The following is a 17,413-nucleotide window of genomic DNA, read 5'->3' on the forward strand; positions in this document are numbered from 1 at the left end:
GGTCACCGCCAACAGACAGGCGGGAGACAATGTACCGCCCACAGTATCACAACTTACCAATCAGCCACCTTTTCCGGGGCGGATTCACCGCGGATAAAAACACGGCGTAAATAGCCATTTCAAAGGGAAAACGCTCACCTCTACACACTCCACGAGGAAGAGGGTGACCATGGAGCAGGAACTCCATATTCTGCCAGCGATAGTCTTCCTGCTCCTATACGAGGATCATCAACGCCGGCGGCGAAGAGCACGGTGAGTACTGCACCTACGACATAGGGGAGGGGGGAGGCAAAAAACAGGGGGACACACAACCAACATCCCAAATCCCACCCCGACCCTCACCCACTACAACACACACACCAATGCATATCTATACATTACAGTAACACCCCCCCAAACCCCCCGGAAGAATGCAAACACAAAAGGAAATGAGTTGAACCATTGTAATATATCAAAATACAGGAAGCAAATATATACATACATACACTATCAACAAAATATACACCACGATTAGTAGTGCAGGTAATGCACCATTCATTGTCCGTGGACCACTGGGCCCAAAATGCATGGGCGAGGCCCACACAAGATACCTGATCAAAACGGAGAGAACACTGCTGGGGCATCAGATAGAAATAAAACAGGCACCTCAGGGGGAAGGGAAGGGGGGGGCACCTCAGCCGGATGAGTGCACCACACCAGATCCACGAGGGGGCTCCATGCCCATTGATGTCTCCTGGGGAGTGCAAAGCCACAGTCTCTCAAGTCTCTGCAGTGGGTGGGTTGCCCACTGTACCATCCTGGGGAGTGTAAAGCCACAGTCTCTCAAGTCTCTGCAGCCGGTGGGTTGCCCACTGTACCATCCTGCGGAGTGCAAAGCCACAGTCTCTCAAGTCTCTGCAGTGGGTGGGTTGCCCACTGTACCATCCTGGGGAGTGCAAAGCCACAGTCTCTCAAGTCTCTGCAGTGGATGGGTTGCCCACTGCTGTATCCTGGGGAGTGCAAAGCCACAGTCTCACAAGTCTCTACAGTGGGTGGTTTGCCCACTGGTATATCCTGGGGAGTGCAAAGCCACAGTCTCACAAGTCTCTACAGTGGGTGGTTTGCCCACTGGTATATCCTGGGGAGTGCAAAGCCACAGTCTCTCAAGTGGATAACAGTCTCCACTGGTTCTGGAGGGGGCATTGTGCCCAGAGTGCAGCACACGCCCGTGACGGTCCAAGTTGCGTCACTGCCCCTGCCGCAAATGGGCTAGCGGTGCATTCCATGGCGGTCTTTGCCCTGTTCAGCGGTCCCTGCCCTGTTCAGCATGGCGGTCTTTGCCCTGTTCAGCGGTCCCTGCCCTGTTCAGCGGTGCTTGCGTTGCCAGTGTCAGACCTGTTCAGCGGTGCATTCCATGGCGGTCTTTGCCCTGTTCAGCGGTCCCTGCCCTGTTCAGCGGTGCTTGCGTTGCCAGTGTCAGACCAGTTCAGCGGTGCATTCCATGGCGGTCTTTGCCCTGTTCAGCGGTCCCTGCCCTGTTCAGCGGTGCTTGCATTGCCAGTGTCAGACCAGTTCAGCGGTGCATTCCATGGCGGTCTTTGCCCTGTTCAGCGGTCCCTGCCCTGTTCAACGGTGCTTGCCAAGGCAGTCCTTCATTGCCCAGCAGGGTTGTGGCTGGCGGGCCTTCATGGGTCAGCTGGGCTGTGGCTTGCGGGGCCCTCCTGGCCAGCTAGGCTGTGGCTGGCGGTGGCCTCCTGGGCAGTGACTCTGGCAGTGGCCTCCTGGGCAGTGATGATGGGGCTGGCCTCCTGGGCAGTGACGATGGGGCTGGCCTCCTGGCCCGTGACGATGGGGCTGGCCTCCTGGGCAGTGACGATGGGGCTGGCCTCCTGGGCAGTGACGATGGGGCTGGCCTCCTGGGCAGTGACGATGGGGCTGGCGGTGGCCTCCTGGCCAGTGACAATGGGGCTGGTCTCCTGGCCAGTGACAATGGGGCTGGCCTCCTGGGCAGGGACGATGGGGCTGGCCTTCTGGGCAGGGACGATGGGGTTGGCCTCCTGGGCAGTGACTCTGGCGGTGGACTCCTGGGCAGTGACGATGGGGCTGGCGGTGGCCTCCTGGGCAGCGGGGATGATGGCGGTCCTCGCCGCCGTGCTGCTCCTCCCAGACTTTGGAGATTTCTTCTGCCCCTTCCCCACCTTGGGAGTAGTCACAGCTGAGTCGACACTCCCCCCGGGACCCTTGTGAGCGGCTCTGCTGGCTGGAGTCTTCCCCCCTCTCCCGCCGGGCACTGGCCAACTTCTGGTTGGGACTGTCTGTGCTATGGCTCCGTGCCACACTGGCGGGCCTGGTGGCCGGTGCACTCCACATACCTGTAACAACAGGCACCACTGGTTCTGGAGATTTTTTGGCTGAGGTGCTAGTACGGGACCTATGAGTTGGACGGGGGGCGGGGGTGGTGGGAAATAGGTTAAGGGGGGCCAGGAAAAGTTTTTGGGAGACACTGGGATGGGTAGATGGAGGGGGTTTGGGAGTGGAGGAAGAGGTGGTGGTTGTAGGAGGTGTACGTTTTGTGGATTTGGGTGCAGGTGCATGGGCTGGAGGCTGTCGTGAGGTGGATGGCTGTTGGGTGGGTGTGTGCCTGTGTTTGTGTATCTTGGGAGGGGGCGTCACAGACACACTGGGAGAGGACACAGGGGACGTGTAAATGGGAGAGGGGGTGGTGACTGCACGTGAGCGGGGTGTGGTGGTGGGTGTGCTGGTGCGGGTCGTAGTGGCTGTAGTGGTAGTGCATGCAGGTGTGAGTGTAGGCGAGACTGGGAGGGAGGAGGGAGACACAGTGGAGGCAGTGGATGTTGGTGTGTCTGTATGTGTGTGATGCTTGCGTGAGTGCCTGTGGGATGTGTGGTGCTTATGTTTGCCTGAGCTTCCCTTGTGTGTTGACGTGTGTGCATGCTGGTCTGTAGGTGTGCTTGGGATAGGCTGAGGTAGAGGGGATTGGGTCGGGGTGGAGGAAGTTGGAGGGGGGAGACTAGAGACAGGGACAATGGCTGCCATCAGTGCTGAGGCCAGAGTTTGCAGGGTTCGATGAAGGGCAGCCTGACCAGAATGAATGCCCTCCAGGAATGCATTTGTCTGTTCCCTTTCTACACCCTAGATGGCATTCAAAATGGTAGACTGTGAGGGACCTGAGGAGGTCAATGGCCTCCTTACTGAGGGCAGCAGAGGTGACTGGGGCAGGGGCTGAGGTGCCTGGGGCGAAGGTGATGCCAACCCTCCTGGGTGAGCGGGCACGGGGCGAAGGCTGAGGGGCTGCTGGGAGGGCGGTGCTGGTAGGGGGGGTGGCTGCTGTACCTGTAGAAGTGGGGGGCACAGATTTTGCCGCCACCACAAGGGAGCTCCCATCGGAGGACGAGTCCGTGTCGCTGGTTGCAGATCCTGTGACCGCTGTGGTGCTCCCCTCGCCCTCCGTCCCACTTGTGTATTCTGAGTCCGTGGTGTGGGCCTTCATGGCCATGTGGGATGCAGCTCCCTCGTGCTCCGGTGCCTGATGATGCTGATGCACACAAGAACAGGGAGACCACAAAAAGGGGGGGGACGACAGAAGAAAGACAGGTTGAGTGCATGGCTTACCGCTACCATTGGCAGACAATACAGACACAGCAGCCCCCTGCACTACGTCGCGCTGTTGGGCTCTACAGATGCAATTCCTGGGATATGGCCTACATGGCTATGGTCGACATCTGCACACATAGATGACACAGGGGCATGAATACCTGTACTTGGCACTCTACAGAGGTGGGCTGGGGTGCCACATGGCCTGCATTATGGAGGGGCCTAGCCTACGGAACTCGCCCTGGCCTAGGGAAACCCACAGCCCTCCTCCCCCACCCAGACACCTTCACTGCGCGCAAAGTCCGCTGAATGATAGTGTACTCACTCCCTTGTGTCTGCTGTGATGCCCTCAAGCGCCCATCCAACTCAGGGTAGGCCACCGCCAGGATACGGAACATCAGGGGGGTCATGGTTCGACGGGCACCCCTCCCACGTTGGGAGGCCATCCCCAGCTGAGCCTCCGCCGTCTTCTTGCTCCAGCGGCGAATGTCCTCCCATCTTTTCCAGCAGTGGGTGCTCCGTCTGTGGTGGACCCCCAGGGTCCGGACGTCCTTGGCGATGGCACGCCAAATATCCTTCTTCTGGTGGGCGCTGACCTACATGACATGTACAGGGGAAGAAGAGAAGTCATTACCAGCTGCACCGTCTAAGTGATTGGCCCCCATCCCTACCCTTGCCATGTGGCACATGTATTCACAGTCCTTCATGCACGCAGAACTGTGCCCCCTTCCTTCTTACAACCAGCCCTCTCCACACAGGCATAGCCCATACAACATGCTCCCTGTGTACTTACCTGTTGGTCTGGAGGACCATAGAGTAGCGTGTACTGGGGGAGGACCCCGTCCACCAGCTTCTCCAACTCCTCTGCCTTGAAGGCAGGGGCCCTTTCCCCAGACGCAAGAGCCATTGTCTCTTCCAGACCGAGGTCACAGCAGCACTTGCAGTGTAGGTCCTCTCCTGTCGAAGATCAGGTATCGAGTGATTCAACAGATAGAAAATGGCGGTCACGTCCGCAGCGGTGCGTACCATCACAGCCGGCGTACATCGTCATTGGCTCCTGGGACCCACAGGGTCGAATGTTAACCAATGCAGCATTGCGCCGCGGTCTTCGACCGCCTACTGCAACGGTGTACAACGCCAGCGCAGTTACCTCACATCCCATTGTCCCACTTTAGAGGTCAGGCAGCCGCCATTTCAGGGGCCCACATGCCCTAATTACCAACAAGTACAGGTGCTATCAGTGCTCCATTTCCTAGCAAGTGGGTCATTTCAAACAACAGTGGCCATAGCATCAGGGATGTCCCAGCCTATGTTTTCCAACGTGTTGTCCAGCGTGTTGTCTGCCCTGCTGAAGCACATGCGGAGCTACATCGTTTTCCCTCAGGTGGAGGATTTGCCTACAGTAAAAGGTGACTTCTATGCCCTTGGACATATCCCTAACATCATAGGTGCCATTGATGGGACCCATGTAGCTCTAGTCCCCCCCCACAGGAGTGAACAGGTGTACAGGAACCGGAAGAGTTATCATTTGATGAATGTACAGATGGTATGTTTGGCAGACCAGTACATCTCCCAGGTAAATGCTATGTTCCCTGGCTCTGTGCATGACGCCTACATCCTGCGGAATAGCAGCATCCCTTATGTGATGGGTCAACTCCAGAGGCATCAGGTGTGGCTATTAGGGGACTCTGGTTACCCCAACCTGTCATGGCTACTGACCCCAGTGAGGAATCCCAGGACCAGGGCAGAGGAACGCTACAATGAGGCACATGGGCGGACTAGGAGGGTGATCGAACGCACCTTCGGCCTCCTGAAGGCCAGGTTCAGGTGCCTGCATATGACAGGTGGATCCCTATTCTACTCACCAAAGAAGGTGTGCCAGATCATCGTGGCCTGCTGTATGATTCACAACTTGGCTTTGCGACGACAGGTGCCTTTTTTGCAGGAGGATGGTCCAGATGACGGTGTTGTGGCAGCTGTGGAGCCTGTGGACAGTGATGAGGAGGAAGCAGAGGAAGGAAGACATTGACAACAGGGACTCAGTTATCCAGCAATATTTCCAGTGACACACAGGTGAGAACACATTCCTGCCTACTACAAGTACTTTCACACTTCTACTTCTATCCTGTCTGTCGATTTCAACCAGTATATGGTAACTGAGTTGTACATTTCCCTTACGGTTTCACAGGTGTGGTTTACAACGTGTGTCATCTGCTTAGATTCCTCATGGACTTGAGATGTGTGACATAGGTATGTTGACATTACATTTGAAAACGCATTTTGTCACTGTCATTGCTAATACACATTTTCTAAATCACAGACTGACTCCAGATTGTGTTGTGCTTCAAGGGTGTTTATTTAAGTGCTAAATATTGGAGGGGGGTTGTAACATGGTGAGGGGTGATGGTGGAGGAATGTCCATGGCAGAGTCCAGTCTATTAGTCTCACAGGTGGATTGCCCATATAGGCATAGGAAGTGGAGCTGGGGCAGTTTAAATATGGACAGGGTTACAAAGTGGGACAGTGGGATGACAATCAGGGTGGTCTCATTTCTTGGCGGGGGTCTTGGCATCGTGCTGTGTCTTGTTCCTGGATCTCATGGACCGCTTGCGGGGTGGTTCTCCGTCTGCAGGGGGTGGGGTGCTGGTGTGGTGGTCCTGTGGCGGTGCCTCCTGTCCACTAGCGCCGGCGGTGGGCAGTTCATTGTCCATGCTAGTGTCAGGGGCCCCTTGGAGTGCCACAGTGTCCCTCCTGCTGTTCAGTATTTCCTTCAGCACCCCTACGATGGTGCCCAGGGCGGAGCTGATGGTTCTGAGTTCCTCCCCAAACCCCAAATACTGTTCCTCCTGCATGCGCTGGGTCTCCTGAAACTTGGCCAGGACCTTTGCCATCGTCTCCTGGGAGTGGTGGTATGCTCCCATGATGGAGGAGAGGGCCTCGTGGAGAGTGGGTTCCCTTGGCCTGTCCGCCCCCTGTCGCACAGCAGCCCTCCCAGTTACCCTGTGTTCCTGGGCCTCCGTCCCCTGGACCGTGTGCCCACTACCACTGCCCCCAGGTCCCTGTTGTTGTTGGGGTGGTGGGTTATCCTGGGTTCCCTGTAGTGGTGGACACACAGCTGATTGACGTGTCCTGGGGACGAAGGTATGGGCCCGCTGGGTGGGTGCTGTGCTGTTGTTACCAGAGGGTGGAAGCTCTGTGGTGGCCTGTGACTGGGTGTGGGGAACTGACTGTCCCGAGGCCCACGATGGTCCGGGCTGGTCATCTGGATCCAGTTGGACAGAGCTGCTGTCATCACTGTGGGCCTCTTCTGTGGGTAGGGTGGAGATGTCTGGACCCTCCTGTCTGGTGACGTTGGGTAGTGGTCCTGCAGGGGTGTAAAAGCATGATTATTGCATCTGTGTGTGTCATGGTGTGCAATGGGTGGGTGACCCTGTATCCCAGTGCTAGCATTCCTGTGTGGGGGCTTGTGTGATGATGGTTTAGGGGGGTGTTATGGGTATGTGCAGTGGGCATGCTTTAGTGATGGGTGTCCATGCTTTGGTGTTGCATGCAGGTCTTGGTGTTGGGATGTGTGGTTTGTGTTATTAGTACATTAGTGAGGAGTTGGAGTGATAGGGGAGGGGGCGAGGGTGGGGGTCTGTGATAGCATGCAGGTAGGGTGGGGGATGAAGTAGTTAAAGGTTTGACTTACCAGAGTCCATTCCTCCACCTACTCCTGCGAGGCCCTCAGGATGCAGAATCTCCAAGACCTGCTCCTCCCATGTTGTTAGTTGTGGGGGAGGAGGTGGGGGTCCGCCACCAGTCCGCTGGACCGCCTGGTGGTGTCTTGAGACCACGGAACGCACCTTCCCCCGTAGGTCGTTCCACCTCTTCCTGATGTCGTCCCGATTTCTTGGGTATTGTCCCACTGCGTTCACCCTGTCGACTATTCTTCGCCATAGCTCCATCTTCCTTGCAATTGAGGTGGGCTGCACCTGTGCTCCAAATAGCTGTGGCTCTACCCGGATGATTTCCTCCACCATGACCCTGAGCTCCTCCTCCGAGAACCTGGGGTGTCTTTGCCGTGCCATGGGGTGGTGTAGGTGATGTGTGGGGTGGTGTATGTGGTGATAAGTGTGGTGATATGTAGTGGTGTGTGGTGTTTTGTGCGTGGAAGTAGTGTGGGTGATGGTGTGGTGTGCCTGTGGATGCTTGGTAGTAGTTTGTAGTGTCTCTCTCTGGCCTTCTCTCTGTAATTGTGGACATAGGGGTTTGTGGGTGATGTGGGTGTGTGTTTTATACTGTATTGTATTGGGTGTGTGGGAGTGGTGTGTGTATGTGTATCAGGTGTGTGTATTTCGATTTGTCCAATGTGGCTGTTTTGTAGAAGTGTGTGTATTTTGAGCGCGGCGGTGTGTACCGCCAATGGGATACAGTGGTTGAAAGACCGCCGCGTGGATTCGTGTGTCATGATAGTGTGGGCGTATTTCTGTTGCCGTGACGGTGGAGGATTTGTTTTCGCCAGTTTATCACTGACCTTTGGTGTGGAGGACTTGTGTGGGTGTCTGAATTTTGTCGGATTCCGAGATGTGGGTCATAATAGCTGTGGCGGTATTCCGCAGCCACGGCGGTGTGTTGGCGGTCTTCTGCGCGGCGGTAAGCGGGTTTTACCGCCAATGTTGTAATGACCCCCTATATGTCCTACCTTAACCATACACTGCAACCTGCCCTTGGGGTTACCTAGAGCCTACCTTAGGGGTGTCTTATATGTAAGAAAAGGGAAAGTGTAGGCTTAGCAAGTGGGTACACCAGCCAAGTCGAATTTAAAGTTAAAACTGCACACACAGACACTGCAGTGGCAGGTCTGAGACATGATTACAGAGCTACTTATGTGGGGAGCACAACCAGTGCTGCAGGCCCACTAGTAGCATTTGATTTACAGGCCCTGGCACCTCTAGTGCACTGTACTAGGGACTTACTAATACATCAAACATACCAATCATGGATAAACCAATTACATACACCTTTTGTAAAGGAGCACTAGCACTTTAGCACTGGTTAGCAGTGGTAAAGCGCCCAGAGTAACAAAAAAAGCAAAATCAGAGTCCAGCACACATCAACAACCTGGGAAAAAGAGGCAAAAAGTTAAGGGAGATCATGCCAAAGATGAAAAGTCTAACAAATAGTTAATACTTCAGTGATACCTTTTTCCTTTTTATTTTATTGTGGCAGGATTACGTTTGTGTGTTTGAGGTCTTGTGTTCAGTAGTGTTTTGAGTAGGGCTACAAAAATGGAAGTGGATTAGAAAAGGGAAGTTGTCAGTTGTTGTTGGGAGTGGTAGACATGTGCCTGTTGGCTGAGTGTATTGGATATGAATGAGTGAGAGGTTTAAAAAGAATGTTTAGGAGTTCAGAGTAGTCAGAAGGTTTTGGGATGAGTCACAGAGACGACGTGAGATTAAAGTTAATTTTTTCGGGGGTGCTCTAAATTAAATAAAGATGCACAACACTCATAAAAGTATGTTTTTTCCAACAGAGGGCAACACATTCTGAAAAAACATGATCTCCAAGGCAAAACAGAAATAGTAGCACTTTCTTAAGCTGTTTCTTCAAGACTGGTTCCGGTGACTGAGGTATTATAGGACCCCCTCACAACTAGACTCTGAAAACATTCTTTTTAGCTACTGACCAAGTGACCGGAAAGACTCAAGATAGTCAGTACATGATCTTCTTAGCTTACAAGTATGTCAGGCCTAGAGGCAAAGACCCCAGCAGATTTCAAGCTGTCCACAGCTGATCCAGACTTCAAGATCCCTTCTGTCTTCTATAACCCCAGGGCAAATTCAAGGGAGAGAGATTCAATCTAGAGGTTAGGCAAACACACGTAAAACACAGAAGCAGAACAGCACACTTAACATAGCATAAACACTACATACAAAAATAAGGCAGAATGTTTGCTTCAAAGGTCCTCTGGTGGCAAGGCAAGCTTGTAGGCACACTCTATGAGATAAAAAACATAAGTTATGGCCATCAGGTCGTGCTTCTCAAGGGAAGATCACAGGGAGAGAGAATCATGCCATGTGGGCACTCAGTGGCATTGCCATACTCACTGCTTCAAAGTGTCCTTTCAGGCCGATTCACCTAGAGGAACTGCACCAGGGCCTGCTTATTGCCGTCCCCACCCCTTGGTGCTGTTAATATACTGAGTATGGTGGGCGGGTGCATAGGCTGTGCGTCCTCGCTTCACCGGTGCAGAGCAGCAGGCAATTAGATTGCTTGCTCTGTTTCATAATGGTGGCCACAAATGGAACCACTTCCTGGTTCCACTCACAGTACTGCGGGCAAGAGACAGGAGAGCGCTGAATAAGCATGTCCTTGTCTGCGGAACACCGTGCAATGTGTGATATGATGGCTGATGGTGCAGAAGTAGGATACATGGTGCAACATTACAATCTTGGGTCAAAACCTCCACAATATGTTTTCTATGACATTTAACAATTCAACTTCTAGATCGTTTGGTTTTCTGTGGCTGTCTAATGCACTGAGCTACACAATGAATCACTCTATATATGTATATATTTTACCAGGTGTCACTATATGAGCACCAGCCAAGACATCAAGGGAACTATACTAGTTGTGACTTATCCATCGCCCATATGGCAGGCTACAATATATTAAGAGAATGTATCCATGTTTCTCTGGAAATCATAAGTTAAAAGGGCTTAATGATTTTTGTCTCTCTATGTGCCAAATGCATTTTTTAAATGTTGCTTGTGCAGTTTCAAGAAATGAATTGTGCCCATTTTTCAAAACATCAATATATAATCGAATGCATAAACAAAAGATGAAAAAATGATTGATTTTTATTGGAGAAAAAAATTGAGTAATTACATAATTACTATTTCTGAAAAGATGTTTAAGAGTAACATTGCTTGGTGAAACGAGGTTGTACGACAGGAGAACACTCACAGGGAAGTGCACATAAAGATAGGTCCTGCTAACACTAGGATCAGTATAGATGGAAAGTAACCATTAGGTACTGTTACATTTAGGAAGACTCCATGATTAGAACTGGAAGAAGACACTGTATTTAGTATGAAACTTGTTTGTGGCTACAAGTTGTGCAGAATAAACACAAACATTTTGAAAAGGCATGAATGATCTCTAACATCCAAAAGGAGGAGAATTTGAAAGAGAATTCAATCAGCCAAGACCTTAGGAGGGAGGTGGGTATGATCAGGATTAATTACTCCTCAGTTGTCAGAATATGGGGCATGTGATGGTGCAGTTTGCAATTGGGAGATACAATTGTTTTTTTATTCTCTATGTTGTTTGACAGTGGAGGATTGAGTAAATGTTGGTGTGTTTGGTCTAGGATTGATGGTGCTAATGGTGTTTCTGCCTTTTTATTTCTTTCTTTAAAGGTGAAGGGATTATGTGAGAAGCCAAGGTACTGGGGCCATCTATCTGTTATGCATTTTGGGGTTATTTTCAATGAGCTACTACCATTTTTGTTTAAAGGTTTTGTATATAGTTCATATTATTGAATTTATATAGATACTCTTTCCCCACTCCCACTGATTTGGGGCTTCTCAACTAATACTTGTTCAAATTTAAGAAGTGTTGTCCTGATGAAGGTGGACAGTCAGCTGGCTGTTCTTCACCGAAATGTGAGTCAAATAAGAAATGCCCGTGTTCAAACTTTTTATGGGTGCATGCAATGTCTTAGAAGCATGTGCAAAAAGTTTAATTTTTAAGTTGTTTTATATTGGCTATGCAGGAGTATGTATGATATGGAAGAAAATTATTTTAGTTTTGGGGTAGAGGAGACCATAAAAATATTCTAATAAATTTTTTGACACAATGAACATGTAATAGTTTCTATATTTACGCAGCTTAGATTGTGGATGTAGATATGGATGTATTGTGTATATATACAACGATTTTTAAAATAAAACAAATCCCTTTAACCATGCAAGTTATAATAAAATTAATATAATTTCATTTTTTGTGAGACCATGGGACACTAGATTAAGCACATGACAAGATGAAAGGTAGATAGGTCAGGTGAGGTATTTCCACATATTGTCTTATTTCCCTATCCATTGACCTACATACGCCTTTGAATGGAATCCCTTTACACAGTGGTCATGAAGTCAGCATCATGAAAAAAAGTAAAAGGTATGTTACCTTTATTTCATATTTTGAAACCAAAACCCAAGGGAGTTCGACAGTTATACATAAATTAGTTAGGTACAACTTGCACCGCTTTGATGCACTGGTTATGACATCACATATTACATCACTGATGCCATCTGAAATCTACGGGGGAGCAAGTTATACTTGGGTCATTTACGTATACCCAGGGAATTTTAGAGTTTTTTGGTTTTAAAAAGGTTTTTTTTTATTGTTGGAAAGCCTACATCTAACTTCACTTTAACGTTTTTTTTTTTTCAGTGCATTTCAAAGTATTTTTTCTTCAAAGTAACTTACATATAACTCCACTTTGAAAGCCTTCCCTTTGTAATGGCAGTGATGTGATGACTTACGAAGTAACAACTGACACTGAATTTAACAGGACGACTATAAAAGCCCAGTGCACCTTGCATGGATTTGACCCCTATTAGTCGCACACCAGTAATCAGAAAGCTTTTGAAAGGGCTAGCAGGAGAATTAAAGGTCAAAGCTGTGTGACCCTGGGGATTCACTACCCTTGAAAGGACATCATCATCGGTGAACTTGACACAAAGTACTGTGAAAAAAACGTAAAGGTATGTGCCTGGATCCAGTCACAGCATCCAATAACATTATTTAATTTGTCGCATATAGATGCTAAAAATTAAATCACAAGTTCAGAAATACAGTAAAGTAACAAGTTATGGAAGTTTTGCAGTAGTATTGTAAAAGCACTAATCTGCTTCAGGGTGACAATGATATAAACTGCTTAGGTAAATGTAGGAGTACTTGAAAACACTCTGCTCCTGGGGAAAAGCTACACAAACTTTTTGCAGTCTTAATTGTGCGCGCGGGGTATTATTGATGCCTGATGCTGGTCAGTGCTAGACGTGGTGTTACACCAGTCGGTAACAGAACTTCTGATTCACCTTCTAAAGTCTATCTAACCTTTGGGAAAGAGGGAGATTTCCTAAGGTTAGTTTTATCCCCAGAGGTTGTGGAAACAGATATATATAAGCATATGATGTGAGTGGCCATAAAGACTCATTCACAACACTGATTGAAATGCAGGTCTTGGCAGAAGGTCAGCCTGCATGGATGATAGAAAGTCAACTTCACAAGAGGAGCCTAGAGGTTCTCACTGACCGAAGACTTAGAAGCACCTTTTTCATTATTTATTATGTTATCCTACATCAAAACACCACACTGCCTGACACAAAGATACAGACAAATAGCATACTAAATTGTTCATAGATACTAAAATTGAGTGTGGAAATTCTGCTCTTAAAATCTTTCTGAGTTTCTGCTGGAATACTATTATGGGCATAATGCAGTTTTCTTTATGCTAAACTTTCTTTCATTACCCGGAGTCAGATTTCTTAAGATATTAAACCTGGTCCTTTCTTTCCTGAAGGAACAGATGTAAGATTTCGCTAAACCTCTGCCTGAGAATAGGGACTAACAAAGTGGCTGGACTGCAGTCAATCAGTCAGTAGAAAACGAACGTATGAACCCATTTCAATCCAAAAGCCTACAAGCAATGCAATACATTTCCATTTATTAGCAGCCTCACAACAAACACTTCTGTGTTTGTCGAAACGCCTGTAAGGGCTCCAAAGAGAGCAATTGTGTCATAATAAAACTGAGCGAAATGTTATTTACAGAGGGGTTTCTTTTATTCATTGATGCCACTATGCTTTGAGCACTTGCATGCAATACATGCAGATATAAAAATGTCATGTTTTGGAGTGTGTGAGAGTTCAACATTAATAAAGAATCTGGCTTACAAGCTAAAAAACAAACGAGGAAAATCGGTATTTGTTATCAATTCATGTAACATAATCTTTAGGAGACTAGCCATGTTTTATGTTTACTTAGATTGAGTGTACAGTCTTTGGGGTAAAAATCAATTGATTTCCACATGCCTCTTGGAAGATTTAATTGCACTTGAAGAACATGTGTGTATCAGTTATGGTACAGCAGCCACCTGCAATCTCACTTGTGGGCCTAAAAGTAGTACTTAAGGTGTTGTTGTTCAAAGGTAAAGTCTTTCACTAGAAGGAGTCATGACTGTGGTGTAGAAGTACTCACAATACAAGATAATTATCCTTCTCTGAAATAATGGACCACAATTATCAAGCAATTAAAATTACCATCCCTGTGGTCTTCAGGGTTTTCCTGGTCTAGTTTCAACTTTGTCTGCCTATTGGATGCACTGTGGCTGTCTAGAAAGATTAATCTGCCCGACAGTGTCATGCATGGCATAACATTACCAACATCATCATCAAACAGATCTTTATTCTGCAAAAAGCCATAGAAGTTATAAAATACATAGGAATGCATACATAAAAATAAAATTTTCAGCAAAAAATTGTAAGTTTGAAAAAAATATCTGCACGTCTTCGGCTGCATAATTCATAGCAGGAAGATGCAGCAAAGTAATAGTTTTTAATGAGCTCACACAAACAGGGCCTCATGCCTTTTTCTAATTTCTAGTGCCCTTCTGATAAACTGTAATACCACATAAGTCTCTATGGTGCAAACGTCCTGTAAAAAAAAACAAATCAGGGCTTCCTGGTGTACGTTCAGCTTTGATCTACACAAAACGGGGATCAGAAATAAACGCCTAGGTTCTGCATATAGAGGACAGAACAATATAAAATGACAAGTGTTTTGTTTTATAGCATTATTACAGCGACATGGGGGTAGATCATATCACCATACACATTGTAGTGTAAAGGCAACCTTAAAATGTATTATACTAAGTCTAAAAAGAGTTACGTAGCAGCGATGGATGGGGTTTGTAATCCAGATTAGAGTACTGGAATGCTGGGATCTCCATTGGAACAATGGAGTGCCCAGGGCTTTTACTGGCTGGTAAAAGCCCAGAGCGTCAAATGTTCTTTGTTCACAGCAACAACTTGAGTAAATATTGATTAACTTCCTCTTTACATTTTAAACTAATCAAACGAGGATTAACAAACAGCTCTTTTACGTCTATTGCTGCAAAGGTTTTCTTCAGTTATGTGATGTAAGAAATCCGGGCAACCCCATCCAAAGATAAGCAGTAAGATATGCAAGATCTAACCAGGGCTTCCTCTGGGTCTCCCCAGCACCTAACTCAGAGCAAAGGCAGGGCAAGACCCATCTGATCCTCCAGAAAAGAGAGGCCTAATTCCTCGAGACAGATCAGAGTGGTGGCCGCTGCTGGAACCACTCCTTGTGAAATGGTTTTCTACCCATTAGAGGATTGTTGCGTTTGTATACCCCCACAAACATGCTCCATAAAGCCCGCAGAAATGCATTTACTTTTATACAGATGAGTCATCTCTCTGATAGGTTTCTGTCCCAACCTACGGCAAATCTAAAAGCTGCCTCTATATCCCTGCTAAATTGCTGTGCCCTCACAGTTAATTGCGAGAACTAAAAATGATCCCTAAGTAATTAAAATAATTTGCGTTCTCTGGAACTATTATCCCCACGGACAAAGATTTTTTACTCATACTAGAAGGACCACAGGTCATTATAAATGGTTTGGAATAATCAACTTTCAGATCCTGTTCTTCCATATATGAGGAAAAAGAAGTCCAATAAGACCAGTAGGTCATTTGATGTGCTGGCAATCAACATAGCGTCATCCGCTTTCAGCAAAATTGGGCTAGATTGCCCACCAATTCTAGGAGCATCCTTTCCAAACTCAGAGAGATGTTTAGAAATCCCATTTATGTAGAGGAGAAATAGAAAAGGAGCTGAGACACACCCATCTCTCAAAAAGTGTAGATCTGATTTGAGTGGTAGTTTCGCCCTGCAAACCGTAACAAACCCTAACAGTTAGATCCTGGTGTAGACATTAAATTAGGGTGAGAAGTTCCATCTCTGTCCCCATTCTTTCCATCACGGCCCAGAGTTTTGAACAATTGACCAGGTTGAAAGTGCTAGATAAATCAATGAATGCCAAGTGAAGAGGTCCTTTCTTGGTCATGACATATTTCTCTGTTATAATATAAAGGTTTAAACACGTGTCTGTAGTCCCAATGCCTTGTCTGAAGCCAAACGGAAACACTCTAAGATCTTCATGCTACAATCAATCAATTAATTTGGTCTGTAGCAGACTGATAGGTGCAGATTTCCCTTTTTTTTTTTTTCTTTATAAATATGGATAAGTGGAGCTTTTCTCAGGAACCAGATATTGGGCCTGTCCCATCGCTCCTGAACACGTTCGTTAGCAGGGGAGCCCAAAATTCAATTTTAGACAAAGATGTCTGCTGGGCACCGTCAGGGCCTGGCGCTTCCCCAAGTGCACTTTTCCCAGTGGCGCTAACTACTTCATTGAGTTCTGTGTACCTGTATCAAGGAAAATAATCTAATTGTCTAGAGGTGTAGATTATGATTGTCTAAACCCAGATTTAAACATTTCTGAAAAATGAGCCACCCATAAATCTGCTGGGATCAATACTTTAACCATCAGCACATCCTTAGCTGAGAAAATAGGGTGATTAATTATTTCCGAAAAAGAGGTATTGTCTTTCAGCCTAACAGCTGCAGATAGATTCTCCCATGTTTTAGCCCGGATCTCTTTCTTTGTCTCCCCCACTATGTTTTTATAAGACCTTTGTGCCGTTCTACCCTCCGCTAGAGACCATGGATGATTTTTTTGTGTTGTCTTTAACTTCTTTTGCACAAATGTACAGGCTGAATTAAACCATTTGTGTAGTGGACTTTCAGTGTAGAGTTTCCTAGAGGTCATTTATCATCTGAGATGGATCACCATATGAACCCCAAATCCTCTAAAATAGAGTGACCCACTGCAGGCAATGTAAGACATTAACCATATTCTGAGACACAAATTGTGTTTTAAAGGTCTCCGGGTCCACCTTAGCACATTTAATTTTAATACCCTTTTGCTTAGAGTACACTACGTTGCAACTTTTATACTTTGTGGAGTTTGTTTTCTGATGGTTTGTTGATAAGATGAGAGAGTTGTGATCTCTCACGCACTTTGCAACAATGTTCAAGTCAAAAAGGCACGATACCAAATGGGATGTCCAAAAAATTAAATCTATGGTGCTCCCTCTGCAACTACCCGTGAATGCTGATGGTTTACGTTTCTCTTTGCCAACCATATCACTCGCTAAAATAAGATTGTGCTTTAAAATAAGAGTGTTTAGAGTGTCCACATATGGTGTATGCTTTAAGTGGGTGAGAGTTTCCTTATTTTCGTTCATTAAACCACATACCCTTTTCCCACTATGACAACTGAATGCGATATTAAAGTCACCCACCCAAATTAAAACTGTTTACATTTAGCTATCAAAATAAACAACAACCTTAATAGTGCATGGCACTGGAGGAACAGATGACAGCCCCTCCTCCTTTTGGGACAGAGTAGTATGGGAATACGAGCCCCCGCTGCACCAATGGCATAGTGTCTTCAACTTCTTTTGACATCTATCTTTTTAGACACTCCTATTTTACATAGGGGCACAGAGTTTGTGTAAAGAGAAACCTCTAACAACAAGTAGCACTGGGGTTGGTTCCAAACAAGAGCACAGCATGTGCACAATGGTTCGGCACCTGACTGTTATTTGCCTTTCTGAAACAGAAATTAGGGACAGACCGAAGAGCAGGTCTGGCCTATACACATTCCCACTTTAAGCAACAAATA

At 47.3% G+C, this 17,413-nt stretch overlaps 1 protein-coding gene across 6 annotated transcripts in view; it reads right to left on the reverse strand.

Annotated features, from left to right (window-relative positions):
- CNTN5 (contactin 5) overlaps window positions 1–17,413 on the reverse strand; it is a 3,179,309-nt gene that overhangs the window by 1,334,589 nt on the left and 1,827,307 nt on the right. The window lies entirely within an intron of this gene.

The sequence above is a fragment of the Pleurodeles waltl genome, chromosome 8 (genome assembly GCF_031143425.1).
Source record: "Pleurodeles waltl isolate 20211129_DDA chromosome 8, aPleWal1.hap1.20221129, whole genome shotgun sequence".
NCBI classification, from domain to species: Eukaryota; Metazoa; Chordata; class Amphibia; order Caudata; family Salamandridae; genus Pleurodeles; species Pleurodeles waltl.